Source organism: Psammomys obesus, unplaced genomic scaffold (assembly GCF_907164565.1).
Source record: "Psammomys obesus unplaced genomic scaffold, mPsaObe1.curated_primary_1811, whole genome shotgun sequence".
In the NCBI taxonomy this organism is placed as follows: domain Eukaryota; kingdom Metazoa; phylum Chordata; class Mammalia; order Rodentia; family Muridae; genus Psammomys; species Psammomys obesus.
Genome location: NW_026592510.1, coordinates 21,418,697 through 21,437,225, shown reverse-complemented (window position 1 = coordinate 21,437,225; position 18,529 = coordinate 21,418,697).

Genomic DNA, 18,529 nt, shown 5'->3' with positions numbered 1-18,529 from the left:
AGAATCTTTTTTGGCCCTTATACTCCAGAATTGGTTAATTATGTAAAATTATGTAGCTGAGAAGTAGCAGATGCATTAAACATCCCACATGAGGTGAAAACAGGTAAATGCATATGTAGGTCTAAGGGTATACGCTACAAGCCATACTCCCATAGCCACATGAGCAAGTGTTCGGGAAAGAAGTTTAATAGAAACTAGAGAATCAAAATATTAGTTCCCTACTTTGTATTCTTGATCCATGATCCACAGGCAATGGAGTCAAGGGGAAATCATTAGGTGCAGGGTATGACACTGAAAACGAAAATGTTGCCACTGTTAACACTGTAAGATATTAATTAGTAAGAATTTTTTTAATTTAATTTTATTTTGTTAATTACACTTTATTCACTTTGTATCCCCCCATAAACCCTTCCCTCTTCTCCTCTTGGTCCCACCCTCCCCTCCCCCTTCTTCACACATGCTCCTCCCCAAGTCCACTGATAAGGGAGGTCCTCCTCTCCTTCCTTCTGATCCTAGTCTATCAGATCACATCAGGAGTGGCTGGATTTTTTTTTTTTAATCTGGGGCAATTTACAACTCTTAGAACCCTATGAAAATAAGTTCCACTTTGCTGTTGAAATGCCAAGTTCAAACATTTCTTTATTTTTAGAATTGCTTGGGTGCTCAAATTCCAGTCTTGATATCAGAAGTTCTTGCTGTGGGTTCAGGACAGAATGGCTGAAGAGATCATTATGGGTCTTGGTTACAGTATACAGTGCATGATAGAAGCCTAGTAAACATTAGTCAGATTTCCAGGAACAAGCCACCGCTCTGACTTTAACACTACTCATCTCTGCACATTGGAACACATTTTGTGACTGGTTTCCCTCTCCTCATTTCTAAAACTGGAGGGGAATGCATTGAATAGAAAACCGTATATGAAAATGTTTTGTAAACAGTAGTTCAAAGCCAAAGCGTACTCCATCAACAAGTCTTAAAATTGAAAATAAATAAATAAATAATAAGAGAAAAGACACTGGGCTATATAACCATTCAAGACTCTGTAATTTGTAGGAGTCCTACTAAAGTTCAAAGCTCCATTGCCTTTGTGTCTGTGCAAAAATAAAAGACTTCTATAAATTCCACCTAATCCCACAACATGTAAGGTTTAACATATAATTAATCCAAAACCCACTACCTAGCTGTAAGCAGGCAATGGAATGCATGCACATTATCTGCACACACCGCTGGCTTCCTCAGCATGGCCGTCCCGCCACATAACTAGAGAGGAATTTGATCCAGAGCAGGGAATCAATTCAGAAAATTGGCTCTCTGCTTTGTAAGGCAGATGTTACTAAGTTTGTCCTGAATCCATGGTTGTTTCTCAGTCTCTACTCTACTGACATTTTGGGTAGAGAATTCTTTGTGGAGGGATCTGCTTATAGGATGCAAGATGCTTTGCAGTATCCCTGGCCTCTGCCACAGATTGTCACTAATAACAAATCCTCAGAGGTTGCCGACTGTCCTCCAGGGGCAAAACTTATCTCTGTTTAGAATGACTGATCTAATCAGAGGGTATATGAACTATCTGTGAAAAACATAATACACAGTAACACATGAAATTACATAAAAATCTATTGCAGTTACTTTGTACTAGTTCACACACTTAACTGCAATTATTGTACATCACAATTTTACCATTGAACAGAACCGAGATTTTCACTCTACCCCACCCCCATCTCTTGTAAGAACTACTGCTTCCTTGAACCTTGTTCTCCCTTGTAGGTCAAAGGCAGCTTTGTTTACCGGTCACCTTTTGAAAGGCGCCCACCTGCGACAAGCAGTCAGACCTGTGGTTGGTATCAGCTATTTCAAAAGGTCCAGCTTGTCAAATCCTCGAAATGTCTCCAACGCTGAAACTCCCCCACACTGTGTTTCAGTTTTATTTGTTCCAGTGAAGCTGTTGTTGACAAAGGTTTACTGATTCCTCTTAAGCAATGGAAAAATACACAATTTTATTTTCGCTACCTTTGTAAAATACATCACGAAACTGAAGCAAAATCATTTCAAGACCTTCCAGACCTTTCCTGTATCTTAGTGAGAATTTATGACTGTTTTTCATCCTAGAGACTCTCTTCATTCTTGCATATCAGACGAGATCCACCTTCACAGTGAAAAAAAAATGTGAATGTAATTACTAAGGAGCAAAAATTAGATATAAGTAAAACATTAGGTAGCTTGTGCTCAAATAGGCAGCTGCTTACTAGATAAACTGAAAATCTTAGAGTATCTAAAATTCAATGTAAACAACAACAACAAAAAACTCTGATTATCTGTCCTCCAAATGCTTTTATGAATTACTCTTACAAGTGAAAGCGCCCTTTATTTCTTCTTATCCAACCTATTAATATCTTCATCATAGCCATACAGCTTCCAGAATGATGGAAGGAGTTTCCCTTTAAGCCCCCCCTCCCCGTCTCCTTTACTTTCCTAGAAGTCTTAGCAAGCTGCTACATGTCCTTACATGTGCTGTGGCTGCAGGTGGCCTCCTTTTCGTTTGCCTTACATGCCACAAAAGCATAACGTGCTAGATTCCACACTAGCTAACTTCGCCCTGAATGCCATCGTTAAAAGACTGGAAAGATTCAGAGTCACATGTGGTCACTGTGAGAAGCAAGGCCACGATGAGTGACGTGTGGGATGGCGGATGTGCCTGCATGGGTGCCTTCGCTGCCATCTCCAGCACAGTGGCTAAAACGAAAACACAGTTCCATCACCTGCAGGGTGAACATCTATCTACCTCTCACCGCAGCATGCCAGCTGTGGCCTACTCATCATTCTCAGGGGTGTCAGGAATCCTACGTGGCTGCACGGTTCCAGTTCCGTGGCTTAGCTTCTGCGTCACTTCCTGAAATAGCGAATAACTTCTCTACGCCTTGGGAATCTACTTCTGTTTCTAAGCCCAATTCATGTAGCTTTTTTTTTTTTTTAATGGAAAATTTTTGAACCATCCTCAATATGGAAAGCACTGAGTCATTCCCCACGCTTTTGTCTAGTCATATTTCTTCTGTCCCAACACCAGGGATTCTTCCCTATGCTGTGATTTCCATGACTGTGTCAACTCCTCAACAGCAAATACCTTAGAATGATTGGCTGTGATTTATTCCTCTCTGTGCTTGTGTGTTCACATATATGGAATAACTGTGCAGTAAAATAATTTCTGATCTATCTAGAGAAAATGGTTGTGACAAAAGACAAAAGAGGCTTCTTAAGAAGCATAAGGAAAGTAACATTAAGGAATGAGTTAAGAGTTAAAATAAAGAGAAGGAAAATCAAGAATTAAATCCCTTGGCTTTTATACGCTAACATATATTTTCACCATTTGATTGTAGTAATTGGAGACTTTGGGACATCGAGGAAAAGAGACTAATCAACATGACTTTTACTACTGCTGTTGGCCAAAGAGCAGCTGCTTCTGAACAGAAAGCAAATCAAGCCTCTCAACCTGCTTTAACTTACCTGCCCTTGGTTTTGAGGAGGGAGGAGCACCAGGCAGGTTTGCTGAGTATACACCAGGAGGTTGCATCACCGGAGAGGGGAATACTAAAGTTTTTATTTTATTTTTATTCTCAGCTACAATATTATTACCCCACTTGGGGGGTCAGACAAAAGTACATTTAAAAATGAGAATTTTCGTTATCAGTTTTCTCAACATGACATGTTATGTTCTCCTGTTCCATTTTGTACAAATTATCTTCTTGGAAAGAAGCCCACACATGTTTTGAGAACTTGCTTAATATTCAGATTGTAATTTCATAGTCTTAAGAAAGGTGCAAAGAGAGATTATTACGGGATGACGTTAAAAGACCTCCTGGGCAGGGGAAATCCTCTAACGGTTGCATTGCTCCTCCTGAACACACACCAAATCCAACTACAGAGGGAATGTGGATGTGGACAGCACTTTGATAGAGAACCATGCTTTCCCAGTGCTTTCAACTCCCCCTTCTCCCTTCCCCTACTCTGCCCCTTCTCCCCTTTCTCCACCTCTTCCCCCATTTAACAGTAAGGGTATACAGGCATTTCTTCCTCGCGTAGGAAGACACACTCTAGACACCACCCACGGTCAGGCCCGCTCTCGCTCTCGGATGTGTCTGTTAAAACAATAACAAACTAAGTCTGAAGGATACTAGATCCAGACAGACAAGCTCTGGACTGCTGTGAGTGCAAAGCAGGGCTGGTGGCTTCTCAGGATGACCGTAGAGAGATGTAAATTTCAACCATCAAGCTCATAAAGCAAAGAGTTCACACTGAAACCCACAGCTTAGAGACGATGATACTGGAAAGGAAGCAGTTACCGTTACTCATCCGCACAACACAGCAATTCCATTTCACCTGTGCCTTCACTTTGGATGGTTCCACTTACCGGGGATGAAACGTGGCCCACAAGTACTAAATGGAAAATTTCATAAATGAATAATTCATGAGTTTAAATAACTGGTTATAAATAATAGCATATTATTATCATGGTCCTATTTGTTAGTTCTTGCTGACAATAAATCCCTGTGTCTACTTTATATGAAATCTTATTACGGGTAGGAATGCATAGGAAAAATAGAGCATATAGTCACTACAACATCTATACACACATGCACACGGTATAGGAACTTTTTAAGCTTCTGCTTACTGTCTTGAAATGCATCTTCCATGGGTGAGGGACAATTGTTATATTATGTTGTGTTCTATAAGCAGACAAGAAAGACTGAAGTGAGGAGGCCGCATTTGGAGGCTGATGTTCATCTTATGAGGAACCTACAGCCAAATATTCCTCATCGTAGACACACAAAGGGTTTCACAGCGAAAAAAGGTGTTGAGTGTGGGATTGAGAAGATCTTAAGGCACTGTACATAGTCCTGTGTCTACCAGAGCTTGTCTCAGGCATACTTTGTGCCCCTGAGCTGTGCGCAAAGTTGGGAGCAACTTAACTCCTAGGGGGCTGTTGTGCTGACTAAGGGATGTCTTCCAGCAAACTAACTTGAAGGGCTGCTACACACCTTGCACATGACAGATGCATGAAACAGGAGCAGAGACTACCAAAGCCTTCAGTGTTGACAGGGGGCTCTAAGGGCCAGGGTCTAGAAGAGTCCTAGATTCTACTAAACTGTCCCCTAGAATGCACAGATGTTTAACAAAGCCACTGAAAGGAAGCCTAGTAGAGAGGTGTCATACTGACTTCAGTTTCACTAGTGCTGTCACTGTTTATAAATCCTTTACCAGAGCTGAGAGTAATCCAGAAACCTAACCAAGAGCCCTCCTTGCACTCAGTACACTGGATCCAGGACTGTGAAGGGAAGTTTTCGGTAGCCTTGACAACCACAAATCTTCCAATTCATCTGCCACTCATTCACAGTGGTGACTAAAATAAAAAAAAAGGGGGGGGGAAAGCTGACAATGTTCAGGTGAAAGCTGACAAGAGCAAATGAGCAGGCACCCTTTTCAATGGCTGGTGGTCCATATCCTCTCAAAATGAACTCCAGCCACACCCAGCAGCCAGAAGTCCTACTCCTTCTTATGCACCCAACACTACCGCATGGTCCATACCAGAATCATCACAACTATGGTACCTGTACTAGCTATGGTGCTCAACACAAATGGATAGAGAGCAAAACTACATAATAATAATAAAAAAATAACAGAGAAGGAATAAAGTAAAATTAAACATGACAGTTAAAGTGATACCTGATAAATGTGATGCTGAATACCAGGCTCAAAGAGGTCTACACAGAATGACTCCATGTTGTAGGTGCACAAATGGCAAGATGAATCTAAAGGCCAAGGAAGTAATGGCCTTTGTTTGGCAGAGTCAAGGCTGGAGGAAGCATGAGAAAGGTGAATGGGTTATTTCTTGATCTTGGGGCTTTGACACAAGGTGTGTTCTGTGTGTAAATATCTAGGGAGCCTCACATTCCTTAGCACTATCCTTGGCTATTGATATGCTTTGATGATCGATGCATTGTGTGTTATCATTATATTAACACATATTATATTCCAGTGAAGCATACAAAAAAAAAATGAAATGTCAGAAACCAAGCATAAAGTCATATATGCACCCCAAATCTGCTTCCGCTGTTTATTAATGCAGAAAGCAGGTTTTTGCTTTTGCCCGAGATTTCCCCAGCTTCCAGCTGAAACTGTCAACATCTCTGCAGCCAACCGCATGAATATACAAAGGTTCTTCGGAGCAAAAATAGGTAAGAAATGTCAGACTACTCACACTGCACTTTCTATCTTTCCCTTTTACTGACTAAAAAGAACTTTTGAGAACCCCAAACTGAAGTTTCCTCTTTCCATCTCACAGGCTCTCAAATCTCTCAAATCACAATCTTAAAAAGCATCCTTTCAGAGAAAAGGCGAGACAGGCACGCCAGCAGGTGCCATTTCTAATCCTTGCAGCTACCTTCTGCGTAGAGAGCTGAGGGCTGAAAGCTGTGATGAGAATATTCTTCCCACAATTTCATATTCATGGAATTTGTTGTTACTTAACTTTTCACAAATCATTAGGCTGAAGTACCTCTCCATTTTCCCCCCAAATAGTGTCATTTGACCTGGCATCCAGCTCAATACAGACTCTGCTTTTGAATAGATTTCCTCACAAGTGGCAATCTCTAATAGGGTCATGTCGAGAGGCAGCCCTACTGCCTGCTACCTATTGCACGTTAGCATGATGAGGGTAATTTCAAATGGCATTCAATCAAAAAATCTGAAAGTTTTATTAGTGAGGTTGGGGGCTTTTTCTGTTCAGATGAGGCTTGCTACAGCTCAACTCGGCATTTTCAACTAAGATTTCAGAGGGTGAAATGTTTTAAGCTGCATGTACTCAATCTTGCACATTTCCATACATACCAAATAGTTGGTTGCATTCTTAGAATACTGATTGTGCATTCTTTGCATTCTTCCAAATAAATGTAAGATAACTAACTTAATCACCAGCATGGCTGATCTCAAAATGCAAGAGATAAATGGCACATTAAGCCGTGGAGACTAAACATTCCTTGGTTGAAAACAACTTTACTCCTGGATTGTTATTAAAAATATGCATTCACATTTAGCTACTACAGATCTATTTTTTTGTGATAGTGTTGAATATGTTAAAAATGGGTTGCAGTAAGAATTTGGGGACTAAGATAGCTTGCTTCTTCCAATTTTTTTTTTTTTTTATCCAGATGAATTCAAGGCAGAATTCAAGCTTATTTGGAAAGGATGCTGGAATAAATCTGCCTTGATGGCATGGTTGAGGTGATGCACCATGAGGGTTCATAATTGCCCTCCTGAAGGACAGCAGAGTTCAGCAAACAGGCAATTATCATGTTCCAAGAAACATTTGACCATGAATAGTCAAGACAAGGAAAAAAGTCAAATAAGATTAGGATCAGGTCAGTATCTACAAGAACATTTTGCAGATCGTAGTCCTGAGGGCAAGTCATTCTGAACTTAGGAGTAAGAGCAAGATGTTGGACTTAGCGTCTTTTTATCTTCTCCTGTCACCTGGTCCAACCATGATTCTGGATGGAAGTCTCACTAGAACTTAGGATAGGAGCCCATATTTCTAGCGAAGTGGCAACTCCTTTAAAGGAAGAAGGAAGAAATGACAGCAGCTCCAAATGACTTCAGTCCCAATTTAAGCTACTCCGAGTTCCTGATGCTCTGTAAGCGTGCATGTTTGAGTATGGGTAGAGGTGTGGACATGTGCATACAGATGTGTGCATATTTATGTGGAAGCCAGAGGATGGTAGTTGTGTCTGTCTTTATCAGTTTCCACCTTGGTTTTCCACCAATTTGAGCTCGTGGATTTATCTAGGTTGGCTGGCTTTCACGTCCAATGACTCCTCCTGCGCCCATTAAAAAGTATACAGTTGAGCTGAGCCATGCTCGGCTTTTTATGGGCACTAGGAATGTGAATTCAGGTCTCCGTGTTTGCATAGCAAGCATTTTACAAACTGAGCCATCTTCAGACCACTCTTCCTCCACTATGTGTGTGTGTATTGTGTTGGTGCCTGCTAAGGTTTTTAGGTTCTGTAAACAGTTTACCAAACTAAGATTCTCCTTCGCATAACCTAATCCTCATATATTGGATATGTGCTTTATCTGAGCCTTGGATTTTATATCTTGGACATTCAGATCCATTTGTTCTATTATTTATTGTATTATTGAAAATACCAAGGGAAAACATTTTTAAAGTTGAGTAACTGGAATAAGAGAAGAAATTTCCTACTTCCAACATACAAGCACGCACTTGTACCTTTCATACTTCTTTCATTTACAACTGCAATTTTTAAGATTTACTGCCATAGAAATTGTACAAAATATCACAGAGTATCTAAAAAAGAAAAAACCTTCAAGGTGCTTCTGGATTGCGCATTCAGAAGGAATTAAAACTTGAACTCTTAACAATAGTCTACACTTGGTCTGTTATTTCAGTATACAGGAGCTCTTACGCTTAGGAAGCCAATGGTCACTAGCTGTCATGCCTTGGTACAAAATACGTCTGTGACCTTTCTCCTTAGCTTAAATTTAAGAAATGGATAAGCTTCTGAACAAAGAAGCCCCAAGAGAAGACCAACAAGGATATGGTAGTTAGCCGTGCCTCTATTTCCCCGTTCACTCACTCCCTTTCCACACAGGATACACAAGAGCAAGAGGTTCAGATCTCTCATATCTGAACATCCACTATTCCAGAGACTCTTTCTTACGCATTCTAACTTCCTGGTCTAACTCCTAACCCTTTGCTCCAAAGTCCCAAATCACACCGAAGTTTCAAACAGTGTCCATGAGAGAACAGATCAAGGAACAGGCGGTAGGAGCAAAAGCTTGAAATTGTTCAAATCCTGGGGGAAAATCACTCTTGACATCTAATAATAAAATCTTGCTATTTATTTGACTAAATTTTGTGTTTATGGGAGGGGAATGTGTGTATATGCATACATACCTACATACATATATTCAAATAACTAGACTAGGATAGCAGCTCAGTTTCTAGCTTGTGTTTTTTTAATTGAAAATTATTATTAGTACCACTTGATTTAGTTTTACTGTTCAAAATTAACATTGCGAAAAAGCTCAGACTTGAAAAGTTAATGGAACTAATTAGAGAGGAACTCCAGATCTCTTTGGAAGTTGCCTGCACGCTATTAAGTAGGCACTGATACAGTGAAATATTAGAGTGTATAGCTGTTGTTTGTTAAATGGACCATACCCCCATTGTGTTTTACTGTTTATGCAGAACATTTTGGCTTTCAGCAAGAGGAGATGTTACAAATGCTATTAAAATGCTTTACACGGAGAGTTTACCTGGAGCTACCAAACCAAACTGGGCTTAGAACATCAGTTAAGAATGCCTAAAAGAAATTCAAATTTCTTGCCACCATTCCAGGATAGCAATAGTATATGGAGGAAAATCCTTTCATAAGATGAATTTTAAAATAATCCAGATGTGTAATGAAAATAAAGGAAATATGCTCAGGGTCAAAATATGTTTTTTTTTAATGCTAAGTCATGATTAAAATAACTCTAAGCCCAAACTTTTAATTTTAATATATTCCTATGCTAAGATTGTTTCCTCAAAATAAAAAGTGCCAAGTTCTAAGATAAATTGGGATCCACTGCCGTGATAAATGGTGGCCATAGGTATTGGAGACATTTGGGGATAAAACATTAGAGTAATATGTGTGAGGTCTTGGGTTCAATTTCCACCCACAGGAAAAGGTAAACTAATATTAATTATTCTTAAGGCTAGCCAAGATGGCACATGCCTGTAAGCCCAGCATTGGGGGTCAGAGGTAGGGTTACTGAAAAGAGAATCTGTAGGTGTGGGTTTCACAAGAAAACATCATTCTTTTTGTCTTTGGAGTGGCCATACATACAGTTTGGATGGGGTTCAAAACTATTATCCTTATGGCATGGCTAAGAACTTTAAAGTAGACCCCAGGAGCATTTCTAAGGTGTGCCATATAGAATCACAATGGAAAAGCCAAAACTCTAAAATGAAGAAATGCAGGAAGTTAGGGTGATAGTGTCACTGTAAACAAAACCTAATAGTGTTATTTGTGAGATTCCCAGGAAATATCCAAGAGTGGATAGGGATGGGGACCCTATCTGAGCTATAAGCATGATTTATTGTTAACATTTGTATCTGAAATCTTTCCATAGCAAAGAAATATCACTTCTATGTTGGCTATTTTTGCAGCAAATGTTGATATTTGTGGCGGAATCTCTGATTCCCTGCTGGTGAGAGGCTTTAACCTGACTCCAAAGTAAAGTGGGCTCCTTTCCCTCTGCATAGCCCCACCGTTTTCCATAGCTTTTTATCCTGACTTAGACTGATGCTAAAAGTATACAATAATCTAATGCTATAATAATTACAGGGCAGGAATTCAAATATTGATTTGCCTAATGTCGAAAGCTGAGCCTCTTCATCATGCTGCAGAAGGAGGCTTAATGGCTTTGCTTTCCCTAAGAAGTATTTGTAATGACCTCAGAATTACACGGATGATTTCATGTTATATAAACGTTCCTCAGTAAGATCTATATTCATGGTAATGACTTTGGGACTCTTTTGATCTCATTAGGAAGGAAAGGTCCCTGTAGGTTGTGGAGACTTTGAGGGTGTTACTTATCAAATATGTTCTTCCCCCTTAGAGAGGTTCAAGCCAATTAATAAGAGCATTGAAATGCAGCATCAGCTCTGTGGTCATGTGACCTGTGACAGTTACTATCCATCATCTATTGTCCTCTTCATCCGTTCTCACCAGAGCCTGGTTTTCTTCACTTATTTGGGTGTCTTTTGCACAGCACCAGGAGAGATGGACTCACGCCCGCCAGAGAGTGGTTGTAACTATCTCCCAAATCACCTCACCTGTGTTCAGGGTTAGTTAAATCATTTTCAGAATCCATGACTCAGACCGTGGAAACCACTCTGTTAAAGGATCACTTAGAACTTTATGAGCAAAGGTAGGGAAGTGCAGTTTCCATGCTTCCTTGATCATACTTCATCAGGTGATTGACAGCAAACAGCAACTACTGTGTGTGCCCAATATTAAGCTAACTGTATGATATGGATATGATCTGTATGTGTGTAGGGATGGTTAGTGTTAATTGTCAACCAGAAAAGTTTGGGAATTACCTGAGAGACGGGCCTCTGGGCATATCTTTGGAGGATGATACAGCCTGTATGACTTGAGGGAGAAAGAATCTGCCACTGAGGGTAGCTCTCTTCCCTGGACAGGGAATCCTGGACTCTGTCAAATGGAGAAAGTGAGCTAGACTCTTATACTTGTATGCATCCATCCCTTGCTGGCTCCTGTTAGTAGATGGGCTCTATCACCACCCAGAGTGCACTCTCCTCTTCTCTATTTTTAACAGAATTTCAGTTCTCTTCATTTACCTCTGTGTCTTTCACACTGCCCCAGGAGTAATGGAACCACCCAACTGGTTTCACTTCCTCACCACTATGGACTGCACTTTGATTTGTAAGGTAAAGTAAGCCTTTTCTCTCTTCAGTTGCTTTTGTCAAAGTATTTATGACAGCAACAGGAAAACACAGACACACACTCACAAACACACACACACAGAGAATATTTAGATTATTTATCAGGAAGAATGAGCTACCATGTGGTTTTACTTGACAAGTAGTTCCTTTGATCTAATGGATACAGACTGTTCCTTGAAGAAAAATTAGGCTTTTCCCAAGTTAAATCATTTTCCCCCACAAATAATAGCCTGCTACTGGACTATTCAGTCTCCCCAACTGGCTGGCGGTCCTTCATTAAGGTTTCACACAATGTGGTTTTTGGAACAAGCCAGTGGCCCTTGCTAGCTTCCACTGAATATGTTATTCAAGTGAATTTATTACCTGCATAAGCCTCAGACAAGGCTCCAGAGGCTTTGGGGGGCTAAGTGCTTGTTATAAGTCAAGTAGAAACCAGAGTCGGAAATGGCTGATGTTTGTCTCAGAATTTGTGTTTATTATTTGCTGTCATGGATTTAAGAGATGAAACCAAAGCACAAGATGTGCAGAACTGGAACTTCTTGAGTCACGAAAGGAACCACTACTCCTGGAAGCAAGAGCATAGGATGTTCCTTGGTAAATAGGAAAGCTTGCCCACACTGAAGACAGTAAAGCAGAATCATAAAAGTACATTGAAATTAAGCGTCAAAGGTCAAGTCAGAGGTTCAAGGTCTGTCATTTATTGTCTTTGGAAGTTGAGTAGATAAATTTTTCTGACCTTCAGGTTTTCTAAATGTTATTTAGATTTCTCTGTTTTCGTTAAGAGTAATGGAGTAATGAGGGGGAGGGTATCCAAGATGGTAAGCCGTCTTCTTTTTGAATTTATTTTTCTCTCTCTCTCTCTTTCTCCCTCCTCTTCCCCAGTTTCTTTATTGTTGATCTTGTGCTTTAATCAGACTCCTTATCTGGTGGAACAAGTGGTCCATAGCTCGGTAGAGCCACCCCTCACCAACTGCTCCTGAGTGTCAGACAGCAGTATTACCAGAAACCACATCTGTGTTTTGTTTGTGTTTATAAAATGCACCCTTGACAGACTGGCAACTGCTAGGTAAGACAGCAAATTAGAAGCTTGCCTCCATGTGGCCCAGAGAAGGGGAACAACACTCAGAATGAGAGAGTATAGGCTCAAATCCAAAAGGAGGGTGACACTGAAAACTCATGAAAGGAATGATGGGGCAGTAGTAGAGGCAGATGGACAAACCAGACAGTCCTGTGAAAAGATATGGGAAGCCCTACTATGGGGGACAAGCCTCAGATTCAATTCCAGATGTTAGTGAGGAGCAAAATCCTTTTCTAGAGGGAGGGGACAGCAGAGGCATTCCTCTGGCTCAGAGGGCCGTTGACCTGTGCCATCCTCAGGGAGAAATTAGTGCATGATATGAGCTGTCTCGGGAACCAGTGAACAGAGAATAATCCCAAATCAGGGAGGCTAAGTTCAACTTGCCATAACCCCAGAGTGAGAAAGAGCCATGGAAGACAGTCATGAAAGCGAAAATGCTGCCAAAACAATACAGGCAACAGGAGTCTCAACTCAGGCAGTGAAGTGTACAAGGAAAAGCTCTCATCCTTGGCACTGGGGAGCAACGCACCTAGACTCTGACAGCCCTGTGGGTGAGATCGGCAGATGGACCAACCCCCTGGAACCACCTATCTGCAGTGACACTGTCATAGTGTCAGGGAACGCTGGAACTCCGCTCAGTCGACCACCTGACATCCCTCATCCCTGTAGCAGGGGATCCAAAACGTTGCAGGGTTTCAGAGGACAAAGATAGGTCCCTCTGTACCGACCTCTGTGTTTACTCTGTCAACATCCTCACCCGGAATTTCAGCTGCCCTCCAGGGCACACAGCCCAGGGCATTTCTGATCCAGGCGGAGGGCATCACAGGCCCAGCTCACAGCCCACGGACCTGAGTGTGGCCAGCAGAGCATGTGTGTACTCAGAAAAGGAGGGTTAGAGAGGTTTACGACCGCTCTGGTAGATAGCAGACCACTATCTAACACAGGCACAGCACCAGCATAAATCCCAGCTTAAGACAAGCGCCTCCCAGGCCCCTGAGCTGTCTCCTCCGAATCCACCCGTCAGATTCGAATTTAGAGAACTCAGATATAAGACGTTCCACAGATTCTGTTTTTGTTTCTTTAATTACTACCATTTCAATCCTGTTCTTAATTGGTCGAAAGTATGGGCACGTGAGTACCTGTTTCATGCATGTGGGGGCATGTTCCGTGTCTGTGTACATGTGTGGATACCAGCAATCAGCCTTGGGTAACATCCTTCGGGAATCATCTCCACTCTTCGCTGTTTTAGTGAGTTAGTTTTTTTAGCGAGGTCCTTTATTTACCCCGAGCTCACTGACTAGGTAGTGGCCCCTGACCCAGAGGCCCTCAGGGATCTGCCCACATCTGCCTCCCCAGCACTGAGAACAGGAGGAAGCACCATTGTGTCTGGTTTGTATTATTATTGTTGTTGCTGCTGTTATTGTTGTTGACGATGCTGTTTTATGTGAGTTAGTGAGTCAAAATCGGGCCCTAATGTTTGTACAGCCTGCACGTGACTCACTGACCTACCCACCTGGGCCCCATAACTTTAATTAAAAAACGAACAAACAAAAACACCGGAAACTTGGTGTGTGTGTGTGTGTGTGTGTGTGTGTGTGTGTGATGCTGTGTTTGGTGAAGGCACACGTACAGGGTGTATGTGAGTAGGTCATAGAGATATGAGGAGTCAGTTCTTTCCTGCCTCTGTGTACATTCTTGGGGTTGGGCTCAGGTCCTCAGACTTGCACAGCAGGCACCTTCTCTACTGAGCCAAGCTTGCGCTTAAAAAACACCCATGTTTGTATTTTTATCTACCCTTTATGTTTACCTAATTTTGTTTATGCATTTTTCATTTCACCGTCTGGTTTCCTTTATTTGTATGCCTCCTGTGTGTGTGTGTGTGTGTGTGTGTGTGTGTGTGTGTGTGTTTTCCTTTCTTTCCATCGTACATTTAAATAGTAATTTGGAATTTTTTTGTTCTTAAAAAAAAAAAAAAACGCTTCATGTTTTATTTTAAATTTATCTAATTTTGTTCTTGTGCCTTTATGACTGCTGTGTAGTTTTCTCTTTCTTTTCTCACTTTTATTTCTTCTTTCTATCTCCCCCATAGCATTCCTCTGTACTTTGCCCCTTCCCTTCTTCTCTACTTCTGCTTCCTCACTGCCTGCCCCTTTTTGTCATTTGTGTGCTAGTTCTCCATGTATCCTAAATGGTTTAAGTTCCTGTCATAGTCTAGATGCTTGCCGTTTTCAATTCTGTGGTTACTGGTGGTACACTAATGAGATTAGCCGATTTTAAGCCTATGGTTATTTCTTGTAGGATTTGGAGTTCTGATGTTACCGCAGTTTGTCTTCTCCTTCCAAGTGGCTTTCATGACTGAGCCTTTCAGTGTACGCTGAACACCGAGCTAATCCACAGATAGAACTATATCCAAACCAACACAGCTTGTAATACTAAAGCCAGGATGCATGGAAAAATAGGACAGCTCTGCCAGCCAACAAATCATAACTCCACAAGTACAAACTGAAACAGTCCAACTGCCACAGGGCAAATAATTCAAAAGTACACCCATAAAAAGACAAAAAAAAAAAAAAACAAACAAAAAAAACCAGCAGCAACAAAAAAAAAAGGTCTCAAAGAAAACAAAAATAAGTATATCATGAAGTAAGAAAATCAGTTCAGAAATTGAAGAAAAATGCCAACACTTTAGATGAGAAAGTCATACCATGGATGAGAAACTCAGTAAGGAAACTGATATTTGGTAAAAGCACAGTAAACCACAATGCTGGAAAGGAAAACTCCATTAAATAATAATAATAATAAATGCTTATAGAAAACACACACCGTAAATTAGAGCAAGCAGAAAAAGACAATCAGGTTTGGAGGACAAAGCTGAGAAAATTCTACACTGGAGCACAATAAAGAAAAAAGCAAACAAACACAATTACAACTAGTGTATTCTGGTCTGTAATACAGAGACCAAACCTAAGACCTCAGGGAAGAGAAGAAAGAGCTGAGGCAAAAACTGAAGACATAGTCTTTCAATGAAAATGCTGGGCATGGTGCACATGTCTCTAATATCAGGGGGAGACAGAAATGTTCAGATCTCTGTGAATTCCAGGCCGATCCGATCTACACAGCAGATTCCAGGGCCAAAGAGTATGAATGTCTCAAAAAAAATTTTTTTTTCAGTGAAATTGTATCAGAAAATTTCCCATATTTCAAATATGCGAGCATGAGAAGCATTTCAAGACCCAAATAAACATGACCAGAAAATAACCTTTTCATGACAAATTATAGCCAAGATACTAAAAGCAGAAAATGAAGAAACAATATCAAAATCTGTAATATCTGTAAAAATCTGGGGGAAAAAATGCCAACTTAGTCACAAAGTAAATACATTAGAACAACATTAGGTCTTTCATCAGAAATCTAAAAAAGCTAGAAAATTGTAGAATTATGTTTCAAGTCCTGGGAAATGAGGACTGCCAATTATGACCACTGTATCCAGAAAAATCTTTTTAAATTTGTTGAAGGATTAAGGACATTTCAAGACAAGCATAAAGTGGAACAGTAGTCACAAACCCAGAATTCAAGACCTAAAAGAACACTAAACTCAGAAGGGGGAAGGACCTTGATTGACCAGCGTCAATCAACAGGATTCAGGAAGGAACACATTTCATAAGAGAAATAAATAGATGAAAGAGAACTAACAAAGTATCATATATCATGTCTAAGAGTACACTAGCCAACCTGGGAAAATGGAAAAAAAAAAGGGGGGGGGGAACTTATAATCCAATCAACCAAAAAGCGATCAGCAAAAGTACTGTAATTATCAAGCTTCCTTCAATAATAATCTTAAATATAAACAAATTTAACTTTCTAATTAAAATATGCAGCTGACTGGATTAAAAATAAGATCTAGATCTCAGATCTCGAGAGATGGTTCAGCAGATAAAAGGCATTTGATACTTGGTACCCAAGTTCCACCTGCAGAATTCACATTAAGTTGTAAGAGTAGAACCAGCTACACATGGCTGACATTTGACCTTCTTCCATGGGGATAGCATGGTAACCATGGCATTCTTTCTTTCTCTCTCTCTCTCTCTCTCTCTCTCTCTCTCTCTCTCTCTTTCTAACACACACACACACACAGGGATACACAGAGTAACAAAGAGTTTTTTTTTAAGTTAAGCACTAAATTTAGTACTTGTAATCTCCAAGAAACATAATTCACTGAAACTAGATTAAGGGTTAAACTGGGGAACTCAGTTTATCAAGCAAACCAAATGGAAACTGAAAAACAGCTATCCTAGTATATGGTAAAAAAACAAAACAAAACAAAACAAAACTTCAAACCAAAAATAGTTGAAAATATAGAGAAGACACTTCATGTTAGCAAAAAGAAAAATTATCAAGGAGATGTGACAAGGATAACTATGCATCAAATATTGGGGCACCTAATTTTTTTGTTCATTAATTTTATATGCTTTACATCTTAACCAGTTTTCTCTCCCTCCTCTCCCACCAGTTCCTCCCTCTAACCTCCCCTCCCCATTCCTTCTTTCTTTCTTCTCATAAAAGGGGAGGCCTCCCATGGATATCAACCTGCCTTGGCATATCAAGTTGAAGTAGGACTAGGTGTATCTTCTTTTATTGAGGCTAGACAAGGCAGCCCAGTTCGGGGAAGGAATCCAAAAGGCAGGCAACAGAGTCAGAGACAGCCCCTGCTCCTGCCATTAGGGGTCCAACAGAAAGACCTAGCTGTACATCTGTTAAGTATGTATAGGGGGCCATGGTCTCTGGTTGGTGGTTCAGTCCCTGTGAGCCCCTATGGGCCCAGATTAGGTGGTTCTGTAGGTTTTCATGTGGTGTCCTTGACCTTTCTGGCTCCTTCAATCTTTCCTCTCCACAAGATTACATGAGTGCTGCCTAATGTTTGACTGTGGGACTCTGAACCTGTTTCCATCAGCTGCTGGGTGAAGCCTCTTAGATGACAGTTATGCTAGGTACCTGACTGCAAGTGTAGCAGAAAACCATTGATAGTGTCTGGGGTGGGCGCTCCCTTAGCATGCCACTCAAGTTGGGCCAGTCTGCTCATTACCCCTGCTTTCTGCTCCCTCTTTATCCCTGCACATCTTATAGACAGGAAAATTCTGGATCAAAGGTTTTGTGGTTGGGTTGGTGTCACCATTCCTCCATTGAAAATCTTCCCTGGTTACAGGTGGAGGCGGTTTCAGGTTCCATATCCCCTATTGCTAGGAGTCTTAGCTAAGGTCAACTTCATAGATTCCTGGGAGTTCCCATTATTTTTAGTTCATCCCAAAGAAGCTTCCCCAGACACTGATCCAGTTCTATCTCACAGTCCTTCCCACACTTGATCCCTTGTTCCCTTCCCCACCCCCTCTTCCACCCAGTTCTCTCCCATGTCTGATGTCTATTTTATTTCCCCTTCTCAGTGAGATTCAAGCTGCCTCCCTTGGGCCGTGCTTGTTACTTAGCTTCTTTGGGTCTGTAAATTGTAGCATGTTTATCCTGTACTTTGTGGCTAATATTCACTTATAAGTGAGTACATAGCCATGTTTGTCTTTCTGGGTATGGGTTACCTAACTCAGGATGATCTTTTCTAATTCCATCTATTTGCATGCAAATTTCATGATGTCATTGTTCTTAAGACCTGAGTAATATTCCATTGTGTAAATGTACCATATTTTCTCCATCCATCCTTCAGCTGAGAGACATCCTAATTTCACAAAGTAAACATAAATAAACACCATAGACTATGAATCTGAGAGGAAACCAATGAGAGAGTGGTCAAGGGAGGAAAGAAAAGGGGGAATAATGTAATTATATTTTAATTTCAAAAACTGAAAATAATAATTGTCAAAAGAAATCTTCCACAAGGTGTGCCTCACCATTGAACAGGCAAATGAAACTGGGAGACATTCTAT